Source organism: Trachypithecus francoisi, unplaced genomic scaffold (assembly GCF_009764315.1).
Source record: "Trachypithecus francoisi isolate TF-2019V2 unplaced genomic scaffold, Tfra_2.0 Lachesis_group16, whole genome shotgun sequence".
NCBI lineage: Eukaryota > Metazoa > Chordata > Mammalia > Primates > Cercopithecidae > Trachypithecus > Trachypithecus francoisi.
The window spans coordinates 86166717-86193939 of record NW_022681461.1 but is presented as its reverse complement, the minus strand read 5'-3'; the positions used below and the strand labels follow the sequence as shown (position 1 = coordinate 86193939).

The window sequence follows — 27223 nt, the reverse complement described above, 5'->3', positions numbered from 1 at the left end:
ATTCTGAGTTTGCTCATCTGAAAAATGGGAATAATAATGATACCTAAACTACCACATTCCTATGAGAATGAAATGAACTGATGCCCACAGACTTCTTACTTAGTTCAATGCCTGGCACCAAAATAGTGCCCAATGAATATTAACTATTATAATTATCATCTGGTCCATGCTCTGGACTAAATACTGTGGGGAATACAAAGGTAAGCAAAATTAACTCTAATGGAGTAGATGAGCTGTATTTATGCTATAGTTTGAATATCTGTCCCCTCCAAATCTCATGTTGAAATTTGATCCCCAGTGGTTGGAAGAGAGGCCTAATGGGAGGTGCTTGGGTCGTAGGGGCAGATCCTCATGAAAGGCTTGGTGCCAGAGGTAATGACTGAATTCTCACTCTATTAGTTCATGTGATCGCTGTTTAGAAGAGCCCAGCACCCTTCCCCACTCTCTGTCTTGCCCTCTCTCTCACCCTTTCTCTCACCTTGTGACATAACTGCTGCTCCTTCACCATCCCCCATAATTAGAAGCTTCCTGAGGTCCTTATTAGAAGCAGATACTGGCACCATGCATTTAGTAGAGCCTGCAGAACCATGAGCTAAATAAACCTGTTTTTTAAATAAATTGCCCAGCCTCAGGTATTCCTTTATAAAACCACAAATGGGCTAAGACAATCTACAAAAAAATCAAGTATAAGGTAGAATGCATATGTACTAGAAAAGATTACGAACAAAATGGTATAGAAAGATAAAGGAAGGGAATATTCAATGAGGAGAAGTTTTAGGGAAGGTTTCATGAAGGAGAGATAATTTGAACTAGATATTGAAAAATCAGAATTAATTTTCCAAAACTTGGAGATAAATAGTATATTCTGCAGAGATAACCAAGTAAATGACATACTGACATACAGATAATCAATGGCCCAGAGTGGCTCTACTAGCTACATCCTTTTATGTTAATAGGTTTTTTACTTTTTTCGGAGAAAATTATATCCAGCATTTTTAATCTTTGGACTAGTAACACCAGATAGACACAAAGCTATTCCTGGAACATTATTATAGATAGGAATTCCATAACCAATTACCTCCTATTTGCTAGAACACACTAACACAAATACATAAAAAGTACAGACTAAACTGTAACAGAAGGCAGTTTTCTCTGGTGTTTATAGCACTCCTCTTTTGGTAATATCTTCATCAGTAATATCTTCATCTAGAAAATATCTTCATCACTGAGGATGCCTCCTATTAAAATGTTATATCTGAGTTATACTAATAACTATGAAATTGCCCAGTGTCTCTGCTTGAGTAGCTGGAATTAATTTTTTTTGCCTCATAACTCTGGAGCCTTCTCAGAAAGTGTAGCTAAAGGTTTATTCATCAAAATCCCCTTCTAATGAATCGAAGCCAATGATTCTGCTGTTGTCAGAATGGATGTGCTAGGAGGATGTCATCACACTTGACCACAATGAAAATGCTACCGTGGATCATCTCCCCAAACTATGTGTCCTCAGTATTGTGGGAGGAACCCACTTCATGATTTCTAACCAGGGTAGCCTCTGGAAGTACAAATGATTGCTGTAAAATTATGAACAGAGCAGCATCAGGCTTTGCTCTGATGTATCTTATGAAGCCTTTGCTACTTCCAAATGAAGATGGTCAAGAGAACCTTGAAACAATGCCCTTCTGGGAGCTCATTCAGCAAGCATATTCTGAGGGCATATTCTGTTCCACTCTCTATAAGCTGAGGGCATCTGTTCCACTGTCTATGCACGGAGCATTGTTGAGGTGAGAAAGACATTCTTCATTGGTTTTAAAGATCTTGCCATTTAGCACAGTCAACCACTGAGGCAGGACTCCTAGATGACTACACAGGTTATGCATTGCACCATTTGTACACCTTTACAACCCTATGAGGTAGTCCTCAGGGTTCAAAAGGGATGCATCTGTATCTTGAATACAGAGTGATATATGTATAATAACAAGAAATCCTGGATGTCTAATTGACTTTCTTCCCAAACAGCGTAGCAGATTACCTTTTTAGTCTCATCATTTATGTGCAGATTATGAAACACACACATTTGTCAGTCAATAGAGTCCTTTCCTGCATTTATACTTTCTCCCCAGAACTCAGTTGTTCTACTTTACTTCAATAAGACTGGCTTGCAAGTCTGAATTTATAGTTGTGCTCTCTTTCCTAAATTTAGTTCAGTTAGTTATCTCCCTCCATAATTTACATTTAAATATCCCACTGTAACCTAAAACATAGCTTCCTTTGTCAATTTCCCCATTGTTATGAAGAAAAGTATTATTCCTCAGTAATTTGGGCTCAAAATATTACCCTAATCTTTAACTCCTTCTGACTTCCTCAGTCCCAAGACACATCAAATTCTATTGATCAAAATTAGTTGGGCATGGTGGCAGGCACCTGTAATCCCAGCTACTCAGGAGGCTGAGGCAGGAGAATCGCTTGAACCCTTGAGGCAGAGGTTGCAGTGAACTGAGATCATGACACTACACTCCAGCCTGAGTGACAGAGTGAGACTCTGTCTCAAAAAAACAAAACAAGTTCAGTTGATCTTGTTTGTCAATCATCCCACATTTATTCTTTTCTTCCCATTCCCTCTACTACCATTTAGTCTAGGCAGTTGTCTTCTTATGACAAAAATTTCATAAACTGGCTGGGCATGGTGGCTCACGCCTGTGAACCGAGCACTTTGGGAGGCCGACTTGGACGAATCACCTGCAATAAGGAGTTTGAGACCAGTCTGGCCAACATGGTGAAACCATCTGTACCCAAAATACAAAAATTAGCTGGGTGTTGTGACAGGCTCCTGTAGTCCCAGCTACTCGGGAGACTGAGGCAAGATAATTGGTTAAACTCAGGAGACGGAGGTTGCAGTTAGCCGAGATTGTACCACTGCACTCCATCCCAGCCTGGGTGACAAAGCGAGACTCCCATTCCAAAACAAAAAAAAAAACTCATAAATTGAGTGTTGTACGCCAAAAGAATTTGAATATGATCTACTTTAATTTTGTCAGTCTGCCAGAAGTGAGCCTTATAATTCATTCCTTAGGAGAACTCACAAAAGGAAGGAAATTGAGGTTCTATGAAATTGAGGAAATTTGGGTGTTAGGAAGGTTTTGAAGTTAGTTTACAAAGAACATAATTGGAGCCCCAATGACTAAGACCATAATGCTGTTGAATGGCTGGGTGGATGGATGGATGCATGGGTGGATGGACATCAATTTTCTAGACCTTAGGGCACAAGGTTAGGATTGGTTTGCAGGAGCAAGACAGAAAACTGAATTACATTATCTGGTCAGGCTTCACTTAGGTTGATTTGACTCTTGCTAATCTCACTAATGAGTTAGACTCAAATCTTGCCTTGATTAGAGTCAAGGTAAGCCCCAAAACTGAGGGAAGGAGAGCATAACCTGCAGATAGAGAACTTCAACTGGGAAAATTGGAAGGTCACAAGGACCCCAGAAGATAATTAGCAATCCCATTCATTGTTTGTCAACTAAAAAACTTCAAACTAAAACCTCCAGAGTAATAAACAGTTAGACTTCCTGCAAGGAGCATCTCACACAGCAAATAGAACCTGGAAGAAAAGGCTGGGAACTGACATGAAGCACCATGTAGGCCTCAAAAAGGAGCTGGAAATAATAGACTAAATGGTATAATAATAAGTAATGGGCCGGTAGCACAATCAACTAGAGTTCAGAAATGCAGTCTGTGCTTTAACTGATTTCTTTTCCTGAAATATTTCATATTTGCTTGGGTGGCTCTATAGTCATTTGGGTCCATCATGGAAATTTATATAATTAATGCACATTTTCTGTTAATACAAATAATATAAAAGTGGCTTAGATGACAAGCGCATCTGTTATTTTACACATCAAGCAGTCTTACGTAACAAAAGGTAATATCCAGGGTTGGTTAACTCAGTGGCTCAATGATGTTAGCAGGACTGGGTTTTTTTTTTTTTTTTTTTTTTTTTATTATTATCCTTTAAGTTCTAGGGTACATGTGCATGACGTTTATATCATGTATAATCCCCAATGCAATCCCTCCCTCCTCCCACCTCCCCATGATAGGCCCCAGTGTGTGATGTTCCCCTTCCCGAGTCCAAGTGATCTCATTGTTCAGTTCCCACCTATGAGTGAGAACATGCGGTGTTTGGTTTTCTCTTCTTGTGATAGTTTGCTAAGAATGATGGTTTCCAGCTGCATCCATGTCCCTACAAAGGACGCAAACTCATCCTTTTTTATGGCTGCATAGTATTCCATGGTGTATATGTGCCACTTTTCTTAATCCAGTCTGTCACAGATGGACATTTGGTTGATTCCAAGTCTTTGCTATTGTGAATAGTGCCGCAATAAACATACATGTGCATGTGTCTTTGTAGTAGAGTAATTTATAATCCTTTGGGTATATACCCAGTAGTGGGATGGCTGGGTCATATGGTACATCTAGTTCTAGATCCTTGAGGAATCGCCATACTGTTTTCCATAATGGTTGAACTAGTTTACAATCCCACAACAGTGTAAAAGTGTTCCTATTTCTCCACATCCTCTCCAACACCTGTTGTTTCCTGACTTCTTAATGATTGCCATTCTAACTGGTGTGAGATGGTATCTCATTGTGGTTTTGATTTGCATTTCTCTGATGGCGAGTGATGATGAGCATTTTTCATGTGTCTGTTGGCTGTATGGATGTCTTCTTTTGAGAAATGTCTGTTCATATCCTTTCCCCACTTTTTGATGGGGTTGTTTGTTTTTTTCTGTATATTTGTTTGAGTTCTTTGTAGATTCTGGATATTAGCCCTTTGTCAGATGAGTAGGTTGCAAAAATTTTCTCGCATTCTGTAGGTTGCCTGTTCACTCTGATGGTAGTTTCTTTAGCTGTGCAACGCTCTTTAGTTTAATTAGATCCCATGTGTCAATTTTTGCTTTTGCTGCCGTTGCTTTTGGTGTTTTAGACATGAAGTCCTTGCCCATGCCTATGTCCTGAATGGTACTACCTAGATTTTCTTCTAGGGTTTTTATGGTATTAGGTCTAACATTTAAGTCTCTAATCCATCTTGAATTAATTTTCGTATAAGGGGTAAGGAAAGGATCCAGTTTCAGCTTTCTACTTATGGCTAGCCAATTTTCCCAGCACCATTTATTAAATAGGGAATCCTTTCCCTTTCTTGTTTCTCTCAGGTTTGTCAAAGATCAGATGTCTGTAGAGTGTGGTATTATTTCTGAGGACTCTGTTCTGTTCCATTGGTCTATATCTCTGTTGTGGTACCAGTACCATGCTGTTTTGGTTACTGTAGCCTTGTAGTATAGTTTGAAGTCAGGTAGCGTGACGCCTCCAGCTTTGTCCTTTTGACTTAGGATTGTCTTGGCAATGCGGGCTCTTTTTTGGTTCCATATGAACTTTAAAGCCGTTTTTTCCAATTCTGTGAAGAAAGTCATTGGTAGCTTGATGGGGATGGCATTGAATCTATAAATCACCTTGGGCAGTATGGCCATTTTCACGATATTGATTCTTCCTATCCATGAGGTATGTTATTCTTCCTTTGTTTGTGTCCTCTTTGATTTCACTGAGCAGTGGTTTGTAGTTCTCCTTGAAGAGGTCCTTTACATCCCTTGTAAGCTGGATTCCTAGGTATTTTATTCTCTTTGAAGCAATTGTGAATGGAAGTTCATTCCTGATTTGGCTCTCTGCTTGTCTGTTACCGGTGTATAAGAATGCTTGTGATTTTTGCACATTAATTTTGTATCCTGAGACTTTGCTGAAGTTGCTTATCAGCTTAAGGAGATTTTGGGCTGAGACAATGGGGTTTTCTAAATATACAATCATGTCATCTGCAAACAGGGACAATTTGACTTCTTCTTTTCCTAACTGGATACCCTTGATTTCTTTCTCTTGCCTGATTGCCCTAGCCAGAACTTCCAACACTATGTTGAATAGGAGTGGTGAGAGAGGGCATCCCTGTCTTGTGCCAGTTTTCAAAGGGAATTTTTCCAGTTTTTGCCCATTCAGTATGATATTAGCTGTGGGTTTGTCATAAATAGCTCTTATTATTTTGAGGTACGTTCCATCAATACCAAATTTATTGAGCGTTTTTAGCATAAAGGGCTGTTGAATTTTGTCAAAAGCCTTTTCTGCATCTATTGAGATAATTATGTGGTTCTTGTCTCTGGTTCTGTTTATATGCTGGATTACGTTTATTGATTTGCGAATGTTGAACCAGCCTTGCATCCCAGGGATGAAGCCCACTTGATCATGGTGGATAAGCTTTTTGATGTGCTGCTGAATCCGGTTTGCCAGTATTTTATTGAGGATTTTTGCATCGATGTTCATCAGGGATATTGGTCTAAAATTCTCTTTTTTTGTTGTGTCTCTGCCAGGCTTTGGTATCAGGATGATGTTGGCCTCATAAAAGAGTTAGGGAGGATTCCTTCTTTTTCTATTGATTGGAATAGTTTCAGAAGGAATGGTACCAGCTCCTCCTTGTACCTCTGGTAGAATTCAGCTGTGAATCCATCTGGTCCTGGACTTTTTTTGGTGGGTAGGCTATTAATTGTTGCCTCAATTTCAGAGCCTGCTATTGGTCTATTCAGGGATTCAACTTCTTCCTGGTTTAGTCTTGGGAGAGTGTAAGTGTCCAGGACATTATCCATTTCTTCTAGATTTTCTAGTTGATTTGTGTAGAGGTGTTTATAGTATTCTCTGATGGTTGTTTGTATTTCTGTGGGGTCGGTGGTGATATCCCCTTTATCATTTTTTATTGCGTCTATTTGATTCCTCTCTCTTTTCTTCTTTATTAGTCTAGCTAGCGGTCTGTAATTTTGTTTATCTTTTCAAAAAACCAACTCCTGGATTCATTGATTTTTTGGAGGGTTTTTTGTGTCTCTATCTCCTTAGTTCTGCTCTGATCTTAGTTATTTCTTGCCTTCTGCTAGCTTTTGAATGTGTTTGCTCTTGCCTCTCTAGTTCTTTTAATTGTGATGTTAGAGTGTCAATTTTAGATCTTTCCTGCTTTCTCTTGTGGGCATTTAGTGCTATAAATTTTCCTCTACACACTGCTTTAAATGTGTCCCAGAGATTCTGGTATGTTGTATCTTTGTTCTCATTGGTTTCAAAGAACATCTTTATTTCTGCTTTCATTTCGTTATGTACCCAGTAGTCATTCAGGAGCAGGTTGTTCAGTTTCCATGTAGTTGAGCGGTTTTGATTGAGTTTCTTAGTCCTGAGTTCTAGTTTGATTGCACTGTGGTCTGAGAGACAGTTTGTTATAATTTCTGTTCTTGTACATTTGCTGAGGAGTGCTTTACTTCCAATTATGTGGTCAATTTTGGAATAAGTGCGATGTGGTGCTGAGAAGAATGTATATTCTGTTGATTTGGGGTGGAGAGTTCTATAGATGTCTATTAGGTCCGCTTGGTGCAGAGATGAGTTCAATTCCTGGATATCCTTGTTAACTTTCTGTCTCGTTGATCTGTCTAATGTTGACAGTGGAGTGTTGAAGTCTCCCATTATTATTGTATGGGAGTCTAAGTCTCTTTGTAGGTCTCTAAGGACTTGCTTTATGAATCTGGGTGCTCCTGTATTGGGTGCATATATATTTAGGAGAGTTAGCTCTTCCTGTTGAATTGATCCCTTTACCATTATGTAATGGCCTTCTTTGTCTCTTTTGATCTTTGATGGTTTAAAGTCTGTTTTATCAGAGACTAGGATTGCAACCCCTGCTTTTTTTTGTTCTCCATTTGCTTGGTAGATCTTCCTCCATCCCTTTATTTTGAGCCTATGTATGTCTCTGCATGTGAGATGGGTCTCCTGAATACAGCAGACTGATGGGTCTTGACTCTTGATCCAGTTTGCCAGTCTGTGTCTTTTAATTGGAGCATTTAGTCCATTGACATTTAAGGTTAATATTGTTATGTGTGAACTTGATCCTGTCATTATGATATTAACTGGTTATTTTGCTCGTTAGTTGATGCAGTTTCTTCCTAGCCTCGATGGTCTTTACATTTTGGCATGTTTTTGCAATGGCTGGTACCGGTTGTTCCTTTCCATGTTTAGGGCTTCCTTCAGGGTCTCTTGTAAGGCAGGCCTGATGGTGACAAAATCTCTAAGCATTTGCTTATCTGTAAAGGATTTTATTTCTCCTTCACTGATGAAACTTAGTTTGGCTGGATATGAAATTCTCGGTTGAAAATTCTTTTCTTTAAGAACATTGAATATTGGCCCCCACTCTCTTCTGGCTTGTAGAGTTTCTGCTGAGAGGTCTGCTGTTATTCTGATGGGCTTCCCTTTGTGGGTAACCCGACCTTTCTCTCTGGCTGCCCTTAAGATTTTTTCCTTCATTTCAACTTTGGTGAATCTGGCAATTATGTGTCTTGGAGTTGCTCTTCTGGAGGAGTATCTTTGTGGCGTTCTCTGTATTTCCTGAATTTGAATGTTGGCCTGCCCTACTAGGTTGGGGAAGTTCTCCTGGATGATATCCTGAAGAGTGTTTTCCAACTTGGTTCCATTTACCCCCTCACTTTCAGGCACCCCAATCAGACGTAGATTTGGTCTTTTTACATAATCCCATACTTCTTGCAGGCTTTGTTCATTTCTTTTTCTTTTTTTTCTTTTGTTTCTCTTCTCGCTTCATTTCATTCATTTGATCCTCAATCGCTGATACTCTTTCTTCCAGTTGATCGAGTCGGTTACTGAAGCTTGTGCATTTGTCACGTATTTCTCGTGTCATGGTTTTCATCTCTGTCATTTCGTTTATGATCTTCTCTGCATTAATTAGTCTAGCTGTCAATTCTTCCACTTTTTTTTCAAGATTTTTAGTTTCTTTGCGCTGGGTACGTAATTCCTCCTTTAGCTCTGAGAGGTTTGATGGACTGAAGCCTTCTTCTCTCATCTCGTCAAAGTCATTCTCTGACCAGCTTTGATCCGTTGCTGGCGATGGGCTGCGCTCCTTTGCAGGGGGAGATGCGCTCTTATTTTTTGAATTTCCAGCTTTTCTGCCCTGCTTCTTCCCCATCTTTGTGGTTTTATCTGTCTCTGGACTTTGATGATGGTGACGTACTGATGGGGTTTTGGTATAGGTGTCCTTCCTGTTTGATAGTTTTCCGTCTGACAGTCAGAAGGACTGTCTGTTGGTCTGTTGGAGATTGCTTGAGGTCCACTCCAGACACTGTTTGCCTGGGTATCAGCAGCAGAGGTTGCTGAAGATAGAATATTGCTGAACAGCGAGTGTACCTGTCTGATTCTTTCTTTGGAAGTTTCCTCTCAGGGGTGACGCCACCCTGTGAGGTGTGGGGTGTCAGACTGCCCCTAGTGGGGGATGTCTCCCAGCTAGGCTACTCAGGGGTCAGGGACCCACCTGAGCAGGCAGTCTGTCCGTTCTCAGATCTCAACCTCCGCGTTAGGAGATCCAGGCCTCTCCCCAAAGCTGTCAGACAGAGTCGTTCGCGTCTACACTGGCCCCCGCTCTTTCCCCTAATGGACTGCAGCTGTGCGCTGTCCGCAGAGGTAGAGTCTACAGAGACAGGCAGGCTTCCTTGAGCTGCTGTGAGCTCCACCCAGTTCGAGCTTCCCAGCGGCTTTGTTTACCTACTTAAGCCTCAGCAATGGCGGGCGCCCCTCCCCCAGCCTCGCTGCTGCCTTGCGGATAGATCGCCGCAGACTGCTGTGTTAGCAGTGAGGGAGGCTCCGTGGGCGTGGGACCCTCCCGGCCAGGTGTGGGATATATTCTCCTGATGTGCCTGTTTCCTTAAAGCGCAGTATTGGGGTGGGAGTTACCCGATTTTCCAGGTGTTGTGTGTCTCAGTTCCCCTGGCTAGGAAAAGGGATTCCCTTCCCCCTTGGGCTTCCAGGTGAGGCGATGCCTCGCCCTGCTTCAGCTCACACTGGTCAGGCTGCAGCAGCTGACCAGCACCGATTGTCCGGCACTCCCTAGAGAGATGACCCCAGTACCTCAGTTGAAAATGCAGAAATCACCGGTCTTCTGTGTCGCTCGCGCTGGGAGTTGGAGACTGGAGCTGTTCCTATTCGGCCATGGACCTGGGTTTTTATATCTTTATTCTCTGCTATAATCAGGATATTGGCTTGTACTTTAGGCTAGCTTTCCTTGGAGTTAATTTCAAGGTGGCTGCCTAAATTTCAGGCATTGCATGTAGACCACAATATCTAGAAGCAGAAAAATTGAATGCGCATATCTTATTTACCTTTTGAACATGGAAAATCTTCTCAAGAGCCCTGTGGCAGATGCTCTTTCCATTCCTTTGATTCCCAGGCCTAATCCCATCCCTTGGCAAGGAAAATGAAAACTTCCCAATTGCTATGTCATTCAAAGTCACCTTGGTGGGCGCCAGTAATCCCAGCTATTCAGGAGGCTGAGGCAGAGAATTGCTTGAACCTGGGAGGTGGAGATTGCAGTGAGCCAAGATCATGCCACTGCACTCCAGCCTGGATGACAGAGCGAGACGCCGTCTCAAAAAAAAAAGCAAAAAAACAAAAAAAACCCCAGAAAAACAAAGTCACCTTCTGAGTTTGGCAAGGACCCAGTCTTCTCTGAAGTACGTATTTACTTAAAAGGAGAACAACCAAAATCAGGGTTCTGTTGGCCTAGAAGCCTAGAAGAGGTTGGGCATATATATTAGCCAGGCAATCCATGATGTCAGCTACAATTTCTATTGGACACTTACAGAACCTTGTGAACCTAACTACTTTCAAAAACAATGGCCATAGGCTGTAGGTCACCTTCATGGAATTCCATCTAGTGGCATTGCCCTTTACCTCTAGGCTACAAGAAAACCAGCTCTACATACTCTTCTTGCCACTGGGATGACCCTAACCTTTACCCTACCTTGATGTCCTTTCTTTTTTTTTTTTTTTTTTTTTTAGTAGAGACGGGGTTTCACCGTGTTAGCCAGGATGGTCTCGATCTCCTGACCTCGTGATCCGCCCGTCTCGGCCTCCCAAAGTGCTGGGATTACAGGCTTGAGCCACCGTGCCCGGCCTTTTTTTTTTTTTTTTAGCAAATGTGGATATTTCCTCCCAAATGAGGAAACGGTCAAATCACTTAGCTGTTTCAGTAACAAACACAGGCACCACTTCACATATTGTTACCCCACAAACTTAATTGAGAAGTGTAGTGATAAAAAGCAATGATCTAGTCTCTGAATTCAGAATTTAAAAAGCAATGATCTGAAAATTGAAAGAATCCATTTAATAACAGGTATTTAGCACCTACTAATCATGAGGTACTGCTCTATATATGTGGGATATAGCAGTGAACAACAAAACAAAAATCCCTGACTTCAAAGATCTTACATTTTGTTGGTGGGAAACAAACCAATAAACAAGTGAATACATTTTTGAAGTATATATAGTATTATGTCAGATAGGGATACATGCTATGGAAAAAAAAATAAGACAGGTGAGGGTGATAGGGAGTGTAGAGGTTTGCAAATATAAATAGGGTGATCAGGGTAGACCTCACTTAAGAAAGTAATATTCAAGCAAATACTTAAAGATTATGAAGGAACAAACCTTTCTGGGAGAGAATATGCCAAGTGCAAGGTCCAGAAATGGGCACATGCTTTGTATTTACAAGAAACATTTAGCAAGGAGGCCACTGTGGCTCTAGTCGAGTAAGGACGAGTTCAGAGATCACAGAAGGCCTGTATGCTATTTAATGATTCTACTTTTACATTGCACAAGAGGGTAAGGTTATTGAAGTGTTTGGGCACAGAAAATACGATCTAGCTTATATTTTGAAAGATTCATTCTAACTGCTGTGTTGAGGATAGACTGTCAAAGGATGAAAGCAGAAGAGAGACTAATTAGGAAGCTGAGAGTTGATGTTGGCTTGGACCAGAGTGGTAGTGGCAGAGGTGGTAAGAAGTCCAATTTTTTTTTAATGTATTTATTTTAATTGATAAAAATTGTATATATTTATGGTGTACAACATGATGTTCTGAAATTATACATTGTGAATTGGCTAAATTAATTATGAGGTAGTATATAATTAACATCTTTACTACCTCATATTTATACATGGTGTCAACACTTAAAATCTACTCTGTTAGCAATTTTCAAGTATATAATACATTATTATTAACTATAGTCACCGTGTTGTAGCCAATATTAAATATATCTTGAATTTTCTGCAAATTACAGATGGAAAAGGAAGAGTCAATTACTTTGACACTAAGTTTTTTTTTAAGCTTCATTTTTTAAAATGTTTTCTTAAGGAGAACTTCAAACATATTCAAAACTAGAATACTAAAATGACCCTCTATGTATCATCACTCAGCTTCAGTAATTACCAGGTCATGCTAATCTTATTTCTTGTATTCCTTCATTAACTTCTCCCCTTCCCATGTTGAAGCAAATCTCAGATATTGCAGTGATATCATTATATCAATATGTATTTCTTTTTTTATTATACTTTAAGTTCTAGGTATATCAATATGTATTTCTAAGAGGAAATGACCTTTTAAAATAGAATCATGATAATACTTTTCAAAAAATGTAGCAGGAGCCGGGCGCGGTGGCTCAAGCCTGTAATCCCAGCACTTTGGGAGGCCGAGACGGGCGGATCACGAGGTCAGGAGATCGAGACCATCCTGGCTAACACCGTGAAACCCCGTCTCTACTAAAAAAATACAAAAAACTAGCCGGGCGAGGTGGCGGGCGCCTGTAGTCCCAGCTACTTGGGAGGCTGAGGCAGGAGAATGGCGTAAACCCGGGAGGCGGAGCTTGCAGTTAGCTGAGATCTGGCCACTGCACTCCAGCCTGGGCAACAGAGCGAGACTCCGTCTCAAAAAAAAAAAAAAAATGTAGCAGGAATCACTTAATATCATAGTATCATAAAATGGCCCATTGATGTTCAAATTTCCATTGTCTCATAAATGTCATAAATGTTTTTGTTTATTTACACATGTTTGAAATGGATTCCAAATAAGGGCTATATATTGTGACTGGCTGATATGTCAAGTCTTTTTTAATCTATAGATTCACTCTCCATCTCTCTTTGTTTCTTTTGGCTTTTTTTGTTTGTTTATGTATAATTTTTTGGCTATTGTGGCTTAACCCCTGCCCTAACTTGATGTCTTAGTCTAGACTGATTATCTCAGTAAGATGATTCTCCCTTCAGGTGTGATAAACCTATTCCTCAGACCTATGTATTTCCTGTAAGTTAGCTGTTGGATCTAAAGACTTGATCTGATTATTGTTCAATTTTTTTTTCTTTTTTTAAATTTCTCATTTTTATGGGTATTTAGTAGGTATATGTATTTATGGGGTACAAGTAATGTTTCTATACAGGCATACAATGTGTCATAGTCATATCAGGGTAAGTGGAGTATTCATCACCTCAAGCATTTATCATTTCTTTTTTGTTAGAATTACAGTTCAATTTTTGGCAAACTGTTTTATTATTATGGTACATTCATTCTTAGGAGGGACATAATGTTTCATTGTGTCTATTTTTATGATTGTAACACTTAGTGATGCTCAGTGCCTAGAGCCCATTGTTCATTAGGAGTTGCAAAATGATGATATTCTAATTCTACCATCTATCCCACCGTTATTAGCTGGAATAATTCATTAAAGAGAAACTTCCCCTTGTCTACTATTAGATTACTGAATGGTACAGTTCATATAGGAAAGGAAGGATGAATGCTTGATTCTCCCTCTTTATTTACCAATTTTCAAAATAATGAATTGGTTTCCTGGCATCCTCCTAGAATAGTCAATTAATTTTTTCATTTTTAGCATCATTATGAACAAGGCCTAGAATTTTTTAGTATAATTTTAACCTATTTGCTATATAAATCCATTGAAGTTATTATCCTTAATTAGTATTCAAATTCCTCTATTTTTGTCCTGTGGGAGGCCCTTCAAGTAGACTTCTGGATCCATTTGACATAAGCCTAGTATTTGATAGCTCACTTGCTATCTGCTATATCCAGATATTCCAGATTCATTTCTATATTTTCTGCTTCAGACCTGGAATCAGCTATTTCTCCAATAGCTTTACTTTTAGTAGGAAAAAGTATTTGGAGAACACAATCTAGGATCTAGGGTGCTCACTACTACCAGGTTGGTGATTGTTTCTAGGCTTTTATAGTGGACAGAGCTTGAGGATTTTTTAAGCAATAAAAATATTATTTCCTCACCTTCCATTCTAATTCTGGGCTAAAAGGAAACTTAACCTCTTCTTACATCTCTACTCCTTTTGCTCACCCAGTCAAGAATGATAGAATATCACATTATCTAGATGAAAAACCTGAGACTCAAGAGCTTGAGTAATTTGTCATTAAGTGGCAGAACCAGACTTCAAACACATATCTGTTTGATTCCAAAGTCTGTGCTTAAAGTCAAAGTCATCTTTAGAAAATTTGTGTTTAACCAGAGCTCCTTTGGGAAACCTAGGCAGGATGATGGGTTGAGCCCAGGAGTTCAAGACCAGCCCTGGCAACATAGCAAGACCCCATCTCCACATACAACAACAAAAACAAAACAAAACGAAAACTAGCCAGGCATGGTGGCACATGCCTGTAGTCCCAGCTACTCAGGAAGCTGAGGTGGAAGGATCACTTGAGCCTGGGAGGTCACGGCTGGTGGGAGCCATGCTCACACCACTGTACTCCAGCCTGGGCAATAGAGTGAGACCCTGCCTCCCTTGCTGCAAGGCATAGCATTTTAAACAGAACTGCCAGGTAGAGAATTCAATTCAACTAACACACATTGAGCACCTATTAATATTTTTATACAAAGTCCTTTTCACCTGTATGATACTGGTGTCTATAAACAAATTTGATTTGTTGATTTATCTACAAATCTATATTTATCCAGAATGCAACCACTTTTCTCAACATTCCCTCTACCACCACTTTGGTCCTAGCCACCATCATGTTGGCTTAGATTATTGTAGTAATCTTGCTTGGATAATTATAATAGTGTCCTAACTGGTCTCCTGGTTTCTGCTCTTGCCCCCTGCAGTCTGTGCCCAACATATCAACCAGAATTATCCTTTAAAACTTAAATCAAAGCATGTCACTCCTCTGCTCCAGATCCTTTAAAGGATTTTACAGTTGAGGCGGGCGGATCACAAGGTCAGGAGATCGAGACCATCCTGGCTAACACAGTGAAACCCCGTCTCTACTAAAAAGTACAAAAAACTAGCCAGGCGAGGTGGCGGGCGCCTGTAGTCCCAGCTGCTCGGGAGGCTGAGGCAGGAGAATGGCGTGAACCCAGAAGGCGGAGCTTGCAGTGAGCTGAGATCCAGCCACTGCACTCCAGCTTGGGCGACAGAGCAAGACTCCGTCTCAAAAAAAAAAAAAAAAAAGGATTTTACAGTCGAGCACAGTGGCTTACACCAGTACTTTGGGAAACCAAGGCAGTCAGATCACTTGAGGTTAGGAGTTCAAAACCAACCTGGCCAACATCGCAAAACCCCATCTCTGCTAAAAATACAAAACTTAGCCGGGCATGGTGTTGCGTGCCTGTAGTCCCAGCTATGCCGGAGGCTGGGGTACAAGAATCATTTGAACCCAGGAGGTGGAGTTTGCAGTGAGCCAAGATCACACCACTGCACTCCAGCCTGGGTAGCAGAGGGAGACTCTGTCTCAAAAAAAAAATAAAAATAAAAATAAAAGATTTTCCATCTCAGAGTAAAAGACTAAGTATTTCCTGTGACCTATCAAGCCTTTTATTTCATGTTCTGAATTCTGTTGTTTGTATGACCTTATTTCTAATCTTCCCCATATTTCCTCCACGTACACCACTCTGACCTCAGTGCTGTTCCTCTAGTAGGTGAGTCAAGCTCTCACCACAGGTTTTTGCATTTGTTCTTCCCTCTCCTAGGAATGCTGTTCCAGTAGGAATCTCTGTGTTGAACTCCCTTGCTTTCATCAGTTTCTTATTCAAAAGTCACTGTCTCAGTGAACCCTTTTCTGGCAATCCTGTCTAATACCTGCCTCACCTCACACATTGTATTCTTCCTACTCTGCTTTATGTCTTTTCTTAGCACTTAACACTATCTAAAATACTATATATTTTACTTATTTATCTTGCTTATTGTCTTTTGCCCCACTAGAATATAAACTCCATGAAGTTACGGATTTATTTTTGGTCTGTCTATTCACTAGTTTATCCCCATTGCCTAAGACAAGTAGTTGGTGCTCAAAAAATATTTATTGAATGAATGAGTGTACTTCTAAAGTTATAGCTTTATTAATTCTCCCAAGTGATCCAGGATTTCTTACATGAGGCATATATTGTGGGCAAAAACATATTATGAGATTCCAGTTGTCTAATATTAGAATATTTTTAAAGGAAGAATAGTCCTGTTTTGCTATCTTTCTTTTTCTCATACAATCCTTCTTCCCCACCCCAGCGACTCCTGCTTGTACTTCATAGAATACTTCCTCTATTGGGACTAGATATTTCTTTCTCTTTTCTTTATTTTTTTTTCTTCTGGCTAAATAGCCACAGACTGTCCATTTGGGCTGACTCTCGCTGGCAAGTGAGTCAGTGCAGCCTAGTGGAGAGCAGAGGCCGGAGCATTTGCATCTCTAGAATGTTTGTATTGACAAATGGCAGTCAGTTATTGACATTTTTGTCCCTTGATGATACTTCAATTGGCTTATCTTTGCTGGTCAAATGCCTTAATTGTTCTGGCCTTTAATTCAGTCAAAGTTGGAGCTAGAGCAGAGGGGAAAGAGAAGGAGCCAGACTAACAGAACATCAAGCTTGAGCTTGGAGGCTGCTGGCAACGATCAGCCTGTCATAATGTTATGATTTGTTCATTTTTATACCATTTATTAGCCTTTACTTGTTGTGCCATTTGGCCTCCAGGGCAGATAAAGTGCTGTCTAATTTGGTAGGTTTGCTTCTGTCAGAGCAGCCTCGACAGGGAAGGTGTTAGCTGCAGTGACAAATAATCAATAGCTGTCGTTGTCATGAGGAACGTGAGCAGTTGGGCCTTTCATCTGGAGGATTAGAGGTCTAATTGGATTGAGAATAGGGAGGGTGGGCTGTTGGGTAACCCTGTCAGCCTTGTGAAGCTGTCAAATGTCGGCCTTATTCATGGTGAAGGGAATAAGGAACTTTGTGCTTTCAGAATTGAGGAGAAAGGCATGTGAGAGCCCTTTATACCAAGGAATAGATCCTGAAGTTGATTCAGCTAACATATGCTCCCTTTTAAACTTAATTAAATATCCCTTTAGATAATAAATCTATGGAACTTTAAATAATATTTTTAAGATTGGATGTGTAATACACACACACATTCACACATACGCTATACAAATCCAGGTTGGTTCTTTTGTCTTTGGTGATGCCAGAAGATAAACCACTTTAATGAAGGTGAAAAATGAAACTTTATGAGAGAAATTGCATAAGTTGTCATCTCATTGTCAGAATTAACAAGTGATAAGCATTTTTAATACTATTAATAGAAAAAATAAGTGAGACATTAAATTAAAAGGATAGATGAGTTAATAATAAAGTATGGATATGTGACAGTTATTTTTCTCCCCTGCTCATTTAGAAGTGTGGTTTCTTATAAAACAAAATCTTTCATTTATTCCAACCTGAACTAATCCAAAAAATGAAGAATTATGCATTGGCTAAATTGCTTCTTCAACGGAATGCCTAATTTTTTCTTCCTTAGCAAGTGACAGGATTGCATTTAAGTGATACCAATGGTATCATATCCAGTTCAGTCCCAAAATGTTTTTTGTATATCCCTACGTACTTATGCTGTACTCCTTTATATTTATGCTATAATGCCATCATTTGGAGTATGAATGGAGAAGATATTTGAGAAAAATGAGTTAGCTTGTTCTCTAATTTATAGAGCTCTTAATACTACCTCTGCAAGGCCAAGTAAGTGACTTTAAATTCCACTAAATTTCATAGAAATTGAACAAATTTAATAATGATAAATGTTAAACACAATTTTATAAAAAAAGTTTATAAACTTGTTTATGAATCCATTCTCTATGTACAAATTAAATTCAGTGCATTGCTGCTGTCCAAAAGCATGCATAATTTTTTAAAAATGTTTTTATAATATGGTAGGTACTAAGAGCATTTGTAAGCATCATCTCTACAGTATATCTTTATGAAAGCCTTGAATAAAGGTGGGTTGACAGTAATGCCAAGAGTGTGTGAATAGGCATTTCTCACTTACAGATTATATACTTAGTCCATCTCTATAACCCCATGGCCCCTTTTCTATAGTCATTCAAAGCCCAGCTAACCAATTTGAAATAACTTCAAAAAATACTCCAAAAGAACTAAATGCATATACAAAAGACACTAGATGGATAAACCTGGTTATCTCATTGGGCCCTTCAAATCCTGAGGTCCATACTATTTATTACCATTACAAATATTTCATTAAGTTCTTCCTATATCAGTGCTGGCTTGAGAATTCTATGATTTTACTCACTTGTGTAATCCACAGTGAAGATCAGCAAAATTCTCAATACTACTAAGAATTTATAATTATGGTTATCTAAAGTACTTGCTTTGCTTGATCTAAGCTAGAAGTATTTAAAATTTCAAACAATTATTCGTGATTACAGAAATCTCTCAGATTTCATGCAGTTCTTCTAGAGCTGTAGCTATGGAAGTATAATTGTGAGTACCTTTATACTTAAGCAGAATTACTCATAGGAAATGGTAAGGTCAGCCAAACACAGTGGCTCACATCTGTAATCCCAGCACTCTGGGAGACCAAGGCTGGAGGATCACTTGAGCCCAGGAGTTTGAGACTAGCCTGAGCAACATAGTGAGACCCTGTCTGTACAAATAAATAAATAAATAAATAAATAAATAAAATTTAATTAACAGTCATGGTAGCTCACAGCTGTGGTCCCAGCTACTTGGGAAGCTGAGAGGAAGGACTGCTTGAGCTCAGGAGATTGAGCCTCCAGTAAGCTGTCATCACACCACTGGCCTCCAGCTTGGGTGACAGAGCAAGACTCTGTCTCAAAAAATAAAAATAAAAAAGGAAATTGTAAGACCAGATTTGATATCCTTGCAAAAGAAGTTCAAAGTTTAAATAGGTTTAAATAGTTTTATGTTTGGGGTTTTGATCAGAATACGCTTTCTGATCTATAAACAAAATTGTTGCTCTTGAGGTTACATTAGAATATTTTGTTGCTTTGTAACTCCTTATAATCCTTATTATTCACTCAACAAATATTTGTGCAAAAGCCACTGTGCTAAGTTATGGAAACACAACCATGACAGGGACTATCCTGCCCTCGAAGAAGTTCATAGTTTAATGGGGACGACAGACAAGCTAAATTGGTAATTAAAATATAATATTTCTGTATTCAGAGCTAGAAAAGGAGTAAGCTTAGGTATATCATGGGAAAAATATAAAAGGGGCATTTAAGCCATCCTGGGGTATTGTAGTCAAGAATGGCTTCCTTCAATAGATAGCAACTATGCTAAGTGGAGAGGAGAAAAGAGATGGGACGCCCATTCTCTCCATTCTCTTGGAGTATTCTCAAGGAGGGGAAGAATATGTACAGTCACATGCCACATAATGACATTTTGTTTAACTTCAGACCACATATACAATGGTGGTCTCATGAGCCATCACACCCAACCTATTTTTTATCTTTCATAGCATATTTTTACTGTACTTTTTCTATGTTTAGATATGTTTAGATTCATGAATACTTACCATTATGTTATATTTACCTAGAGTATTCAATACAGTAATATACTGTACAGGTTTGTAGTCTAGGAGCAACAGGTTATACCATATAGCCTAGGTGTGTAATAAGTTGTAACATCTGGGTTTGTGTATACTATGATATTCACACAATGACAAAATCACCTAATGACACATTTTGCAGAACATATTCCCACTGTTAAGCAACATGTAACTATAGCTCAATATGTATGGATTATTGACTATGAGGTAGAAAATATGGAGAGATGATATTGGACAAGTAAAGTGGGATCAGACCATGAAGTGTCTGTCCTACATGAAGGACAATAAATAAATTTGAATATTTACTGAAGAGTTAGATTTAAAACTTGAATATTGATTAATTGGACTAAATGAAAGATTTGCAACTAACTCACCACTACCCTTATGATGACCAAATTCATATACCTTTCCTACTTTCTCATACCTCTTGACAAAATTGGTACATTTTACCTTCTTTATAACTTTCTCCATGCATCTCTTTCTTTTCTCTGATGTATATCAGGTATAACATTAGCAAAAGCATTGGGCTGATAAAAATCAGAGACCTAGAGTCATGATTTAGGTTCTGCTTCTTTCTAACAGAGTGATTTTAGGCAAGTATTAAGTTTAAACACTCCAGACTTCTGTTTCCTATCTTTTAAATTTGTGGCAATACTTAGGTTCTTACAGGAGTTATCTAAATTAATATATTTGAAAGGACTCTAAAACTTTTGATTATGTTAAAGAACACGTAGTCTAAAGAGTCCTGACTTAGATCACAAAATGATAAGGCCCTTGAGCATGTAAAAAAAAAAAATGTATTAAAACAGATTGAAGTTAAAATTAAGAAATGTCAACCAAAACACTTAGGTAACAATTCTAGGAATAACATTGGACCCTTACTTATGAATCTTAACCCTTTTTATCCCATAATTATTCATGAACAAATTTACCCCTGTTATTCTATGAGTTTCTAGAATACAGAATCCTATCAAATTTATCTTTGTATCTTCCTACAATGCCTTGCACAAAATAGGTGCTAAATAAATATCTTCAAGGAATGAAACAATGAATTCTTGTAGTGTCAGAATTTGTTCTGGATACAGTTTAATATCTAACAGCCTTGGATCATTTTGTTTTCTATTTTTCAGTTTTGTGGAGATGTTTAAAAAGACCATTACTTCTCTAAAATCTTTTATTGTTCCAACTTTGGAATCTATTAATGAGACATAGCATTTAACTCAGTGAGAAAAGACAGAAGCTTGGTACTGGTCTCATCTATTTGGACAAGGAAAGCTCTAAGAGAAGCTGGTTACAGAGGTTCAGCAGGAGGGGACATTGAGCTGCATAAATATTACAGTTTATCTGTAATCAAGGGCAGCTATTATTAGCACAAGATTTAAAAACAAGTAGATAGAGAGTCAGATAATACTTGTGAATCCACTACAGGTAGGCAGTGGGCAACTTGAAATTTTGTCCAAGAGTAGGAGGGTTCCAATCACCAGCCAAAATAGAGCTTAAGATTGAGTGGCTATTCCACCCAGTGAGTCAAATTATTAGTTCAATAGAGTGAATTGGCTGCTTGGGGGAAAATATGAAAGCCCAGTGATGATCACTAGATTTGAAATCACTAGATACCAAGTCCCAGATTATAATAGTTGAATGAGTGGCTCAAGATATATGCTTTCTTAGTGCTCAGTGCAGGGCTACCATTGTCTTAGATTAACTTAGAAGGATAAGGATGGTTGAGATGGCCTAAGTACTTCTCACATCATCGAGATTGATAGAGCAGTACTCAACCATCTAGAAAGCCTTTTGAAGTAGCAATGGCTTTTGAAATTGTGTAGTAGCTACTATTGGATCAGCCCTCCAGTAGATAACATTTATAAATTCTGAACAAAATATAAAAGCAACTATCTGGAGGAATTGAAGAGTGACCAAGGAGGCAGAAATTGTAGTGTAATCAGCCCTTGGAAGACTGTCAAAAGAGAATAACACTGGGTGAGTTTCCACTTTTATAACAGGGCCTACTCAGTTCTTCAAAGAGGATGAAAACTGAAAAGAAATCTGCATTATTACTTTTTGAAGAATCAAAGGACAGCATTTGGGACAATGGCTGTAAGTCAGAAGAGGTGTTTCAGGTTGGGCGCAGTAGCTCACGCCTGTAATCCCAGCACTTTGGGAGGCCAAGGCAGGTGGACCAGTTGAGGTACGGAGTTCAAGACTGGCTTGGCCAACATGGTGAAACCCCATCTCTACTAAAAATACAAAAGATTACCTGGGCGCATGTCTGTAGTCCCAGCTACTCAGGAGGCTGAGATAGGAGAATCACTTGAACCCAGGAGGCAGAGGTTGCAGTGAGCCAAGATCGTGCCATTGCACTCCAGCCCGGGTGACAGAGTGAGACTTCGCCTCAAAAAAAAAAAAAAGCAAAAAGAAAAAAAGAAAAAAAGGAAGAGATGTTCCAGAACAGAGAAAATAATATAAGGGAAGGCCTAACCTCTACATATAAACTGCCAAAATCTCTGACTAACCCCTAACTTAAACATAGATGGGGAAAACTTCAAGCAACCAAGCTAAGGCTAAAATAGTTCATCAGTGATTTAGCTGCTGCCTGCCTATGCAGGAAAAACATAATTTGGAGTTTGGGTTCAGCCAAGATATCTGCCTGCTAAAACAAAAATTGAATGGTCTTCAGCATAACATAACAGAATCCAGAATCTGTACAACATGTCATTTTCAATGTCTAAGATATTCTCAAATATTGCTAGACATGAGGACAAACAGTAAACTGTGTTCCATACTCAAGAGAAAAAGTAACAGTGGAGAACAACCATCATTGTTGTTCCAGATTTTAATGAGCAGACAAGGAATTTAAAGCAAGTCTTTTAACTCTTGCTTAATGATGCAAAGAAAAATATGTTCATAATGAATAAACAGATAGGATGTCTTGCAGAAAAATAGAAACTCTATAAAAACAACTAAATGGAAATTCTGGAACTGAAAAATACAATATCTAAAGATTCACTAGAAGGGCTTATCAGCAGATTAGAGATAAAGAAGAGTCAGGCCGGGCGCGGTGGCTCAAGCCTGTAATCCCAGCACTTTGGGAGGCCGAGACGGGCGGATCACGAGGTCAGGAGATCGAGACCATCCTGGCTAACACGGTGAAACCCTGTCTCTACTAAAAAAAAAAATACAAAAAACTAGCCGGGCAAGGTGGCGGGCGCCTGTAGTCCCAGCTACTCCGGAGGCTGAGGCACGAGAATGGCATAAACCCGGGAGGCAGAGCTTGCAGTGAGCTGAGATCCGGCCACTGCACTCCAGCCTGGAGACAGAGCCAGACTCCGTCTCAAAAAAAAAAAAAAAAAAAGAAGAGTCAGTGAACTTGAAGATAGATCAATAAAAATTAAGCAATCTTAAAAAAAAAAAAAAAGAAGCAAATATACTAAGAAAAAAATGAGTCTTACTGATTTGTAGGACAATATTGAAAGACCAAACTATTTGTAATTATGAAGATAGGAGAGAGAGAATGGGGCAGAAAAATAATTAAGAAAATAATGGCCAAAAATTGCCCAAACTTGGTGAAAGATATATGTTTAAATATTCAAGAAATGTCATGAACTCCAATAAGATAAATACAAAGAAAACCTTGGCCTAGTGTGGTGGCTCATGCCTGTAATCCTGCACTTTGGGAGGCCACAGCGGGCAGACCACCTGATGTCTGGAGTTGGAGATCAGCCTGGCTAACATGGTGAAACCCCGTTTCTACTAAAAATACAAAAGTAACTGGGCGTGGTGGTGTGCACCTGTAATCCCAGCTACGCAGGAGGCTCAGGCAGGAGAATTGCTTGAACCCAGGAGGCAGAGGTTAGTGTGAGCCAGAATCGCGCCACTGCACTCTGGCCTGGATGGCAGTGAGACGCTATCTTCAAAAAAAAGAAAATCTCACCTGAAAATACTATAATCAAATTGCTGAAAACCAAAGATGAAGAGAAACTCTTAAAAGCAGCCAAAGGGCTGAACTGAGCTGGTTGCCTTCTGTTACTGTGGGGGAACTCACTTCATCCCAACTTCTTCATACTTTCACTTCTGGAGGTCGTATTCCTCTGACATCTTCCAGAAAAAAAGTCTTAAAGCCTTTTTTACAGTCCAGCTCTTAAGTTTTTCCTCCCCTTTTTCAATAATAATGTGAGCATGCATCCAGCTTGTCCCCAAAGCCTGCCTTGGTCTGAAGCATCCAACTGTAAAGACACTTCATCAATGTCTGTGATTTGTGGGCCTGAAACAAACTATCCATCCTTGCATGTATCTTCTGCTGAGATGCCTCACACAGAGTCTGGACAGCCCTGATTCTTTCACCAGTCCCAAAGGCAGACAACTCACTTCTGCAGAGAAGAGCACTGCAAAAAAGGAAGACAAAGTCCTGGTCAAGAAACAGACAACCAGAGCTGTGTTTTCTTCCACCCAGCTATGTGTACTCAGTGATAGATTTCGGAGACAGAAATACCTCAGTCTCCAGCAGATGCAAGAACTTTACAGCATCCTGAATCTTAGCTACAAACAGGTTAAGACTTGGTTCCAGAACCAGAGAATAAAATATAAGAGGTGGCAGAAAAACAACTGCCCAAAGAGTGGTGTGACTCCAAAGGCCTGAGCACCTACCTACCCCAGCCTCTATTCTTCCTGCCCCCAAGGATGCTTGGCGAGCACGTCTGGGAACCTTTCAATGCGGAGCAACTAAACCTGGAGCAATTCAGCCTGGAGCACCAGACCTGGAACAGCCAGTCCTAGAGCAGCCATTCCTGGAACACTCAGACCTGGTGCACCCAATCCTGGAACATTCAGGCCTGAAACAATCCCTTCTGGATGTACACTCATATTATTATTGAAAAAGGGGAGGAAAAACTTAAGAGCTGAACTGTAAAAAAGGCTAATGCTTTAAGACTTTTTTTCTGGAAGATGTCAGAGGAATATGACCTCCAGAAGTGAAAGTATGAAGAAGTTGGGATGAAGTGAGTTCCCCCACAGTAACAGAAGGCAACCAGCTCAGTTCAGCCCTTTGGCTGCTTTTAAGAGTTTCTCTTCATCTTTGGTTTTCAGCAATTTGATTACAGTATTTTCAGGTGAGATTTTCTTTTTTTTGAAGATAGCGTCTCACTGCCATCCAGGCCAGAGTGCAGTGGCGCGATTCTGGCTCACTGTAACCTCTGCCTCCTGGGTTCAAGCAATTCTCCTGCCTGAGCCTCCTGCGTAGCTGGGATTACAGGTGCACACCACCACACCCAGTTACTTTTGTATTTTTAGCAGGAATCTCTGCAAGTCCTGCATGCAGTTCCAGCAAAATTCTTCTCTCAGTGACTTAGAGGCTGCCTTGGAAACTGCTGAGGAAAGCTACAGTGGAATACAGGAGACCACCAGGTATTTTAGTACTCCACAAACCATGGGTTTATTCCTAACCTATTCCAAGAACATGCAGTCTGAAGATATAAAAAGATGAGTGAAATTGATATTACTCAATTTCAGTCTGGGCATTGGCTGAATCATTCCTCTCCCCTCCTGCCTCCCTCATAGGATTTTTCTTGTTTGGAAACCACGTGTTCTGCCTTCATATCTTTGTTTCCTTTATGCCTATCAAGTCGATGTTGTAGAGAGTGGGGTATGATTGGAGCCAAATCAGAGAGGTTTCTTTTTTTCCTATGGGATCTTTCTGGAGAAAAAAGATTTTAATAACCTTGGCTGCTAAGGACAACATGATAGAAGCTGTCTCTGGCTATAGATAAGCAGATATAATACTAGTTTGAATATCTTTAGGATTTAGAAACTAGCCTCAAGAATAGGAAGTAAAAGTACAAATTGGTGTGGTGAAGGTATATTCCTATTTTCTGTGATTGGAGGCTTTACTTATTTTTATATTTATTTATTTATTTAATTAATTTATTTATTTAGAGACGGAGTCTCACACTGCTGCCCGGGCTAGAATGCAGTGGCATAATCTCAGCTCATTGCAACCTCCACCTCCCAAGTTGACGTGATTCTCCTGCCTCAGCCTCCCAAGTAGCTGGGATTACAGGCACACACCACCACACCCAGCTATTTTGTTGTATTTTCAGTAGAGACTGGGTTTCACTATGTTGGCCAGACTGGTCTTTAACTCCTGACCTTGAGATCCACCCGCCTCTGCCTCCCAAAGTGCTTGGATTACAGGCCTGAGCCACCATGCCTGGACTTACTTATTGTTAAAAACCCAATTATTAAGGTAAAGGATTAAGCTGTAACATACTTCATTGATTTCATCAGCCCCTCTGGCTCTGTGTTTTACTATAGCCCCTAATTGGTTGATTATGCTAATGTTTATAGACAGTGGTCTTCTATTTGCTGCATCATAATGACATCAGTACTAGTTTGCTTGGTTTAAGTACAAATGAATAAAACAACCATACCACCTTTAAAAAAAAAAATGTAGCCAAAGAAAAAGACATGATGATCCCCTAACCAAGGGAAGCTGTGAGAGACTGTGCTGTGAGGGACTGTGCTGTGAGGGACTGTGCCATGAGGAACAGTGCATTCCAGTCCAGATACTACGCTTTTCCCACAATCTTTGCAACCCACAGACCAGGAGATTCCCTTGGGTGCCTACACCACCAGGGCTCTGGGTTTCAAGCAAAAAAATGAGTGGCCACTTAGGCAGACACCAACCAGGCTAGCTGTGGGAGTTTTTTTTTTTTCATATTCCAGTGGTGCCTGGAATGTCAGTGAGAGAGAACTGTTCACTCCCCTGGAAAGGAGGCTGAATCCAGGGAGCCAAGTCGTCTAGCTCAGCGGATCCCACTCCCATGGAGCCCAGCAAGCTAAGATCCACTGACTCAAAATTCTTGCAGCCAGCACAGCAGTCTGAAGTCGAACTGGGAAACTCTAGCTTGCTGGAGGGAGGGGAGTCCCCCATTACTGAGGCTTCAGTAGGCAGTTTTCCCCTCACCGTGTAAACAAAGTCACCAGGAAGTTTGAACTGGGCAGAGCTCACCACAATGCAGCAAAGCTGCTGTAGCCAGACTGCCTCTCTAGATTCCTCCTCTCTCGGCAGGGCATCTCTGAAAGAAAGTCAGAAGTCAGGGGCTTATAGATAAAATTCCCATCTGCCTCGGACAGAGCACCTGGGGGAAGGGGCGGCAGTGGACGCAGCTTCAGCAGACTTAAATGTTGCTGCCTGCTGGCTCTGAAGAGAGCAGCAGATCTCCCAGCACAGCACTCAAGCTCTGCTAAGGGAAAGACTGCCTCTTCAAGTGGGTCCCTGACTCTCATGCCTCCTGACTGGGAGACACCTCCCAGCAGGGGCCGACAGACACCTCATACAGGACAGCTCTGGCTGGCATCTGGCAGGTGCCCCTCTGGAATGAAGCTTCCAGAGGAAGGAACAGGCAGCAACCTTTGCTGTTCTGCAGCCTCTGCTGGTGATACCCAGGCAAACAGGGTCTGGAGTAGACCTCCATCAAACTCCAG

At 40.1% G+C, this 27223-nt stretch overlaps 1 protein-coding gene and 1 pseudogene across 9 annotated transcripts in view; both read left to right on the top strand.

Annotated features, from left to right (window-relative positions):
• INVS (inversin) overlaps positions 1–27223 on the top strand; it is a 236276-nt gene that overhangs the window by 84229 nt on the left and 124824 nt on the right. The window lies entirely within an intron of this gene.
• Positions 1672–25674, top strand: LOC117099438 (annotated as a pseudogene).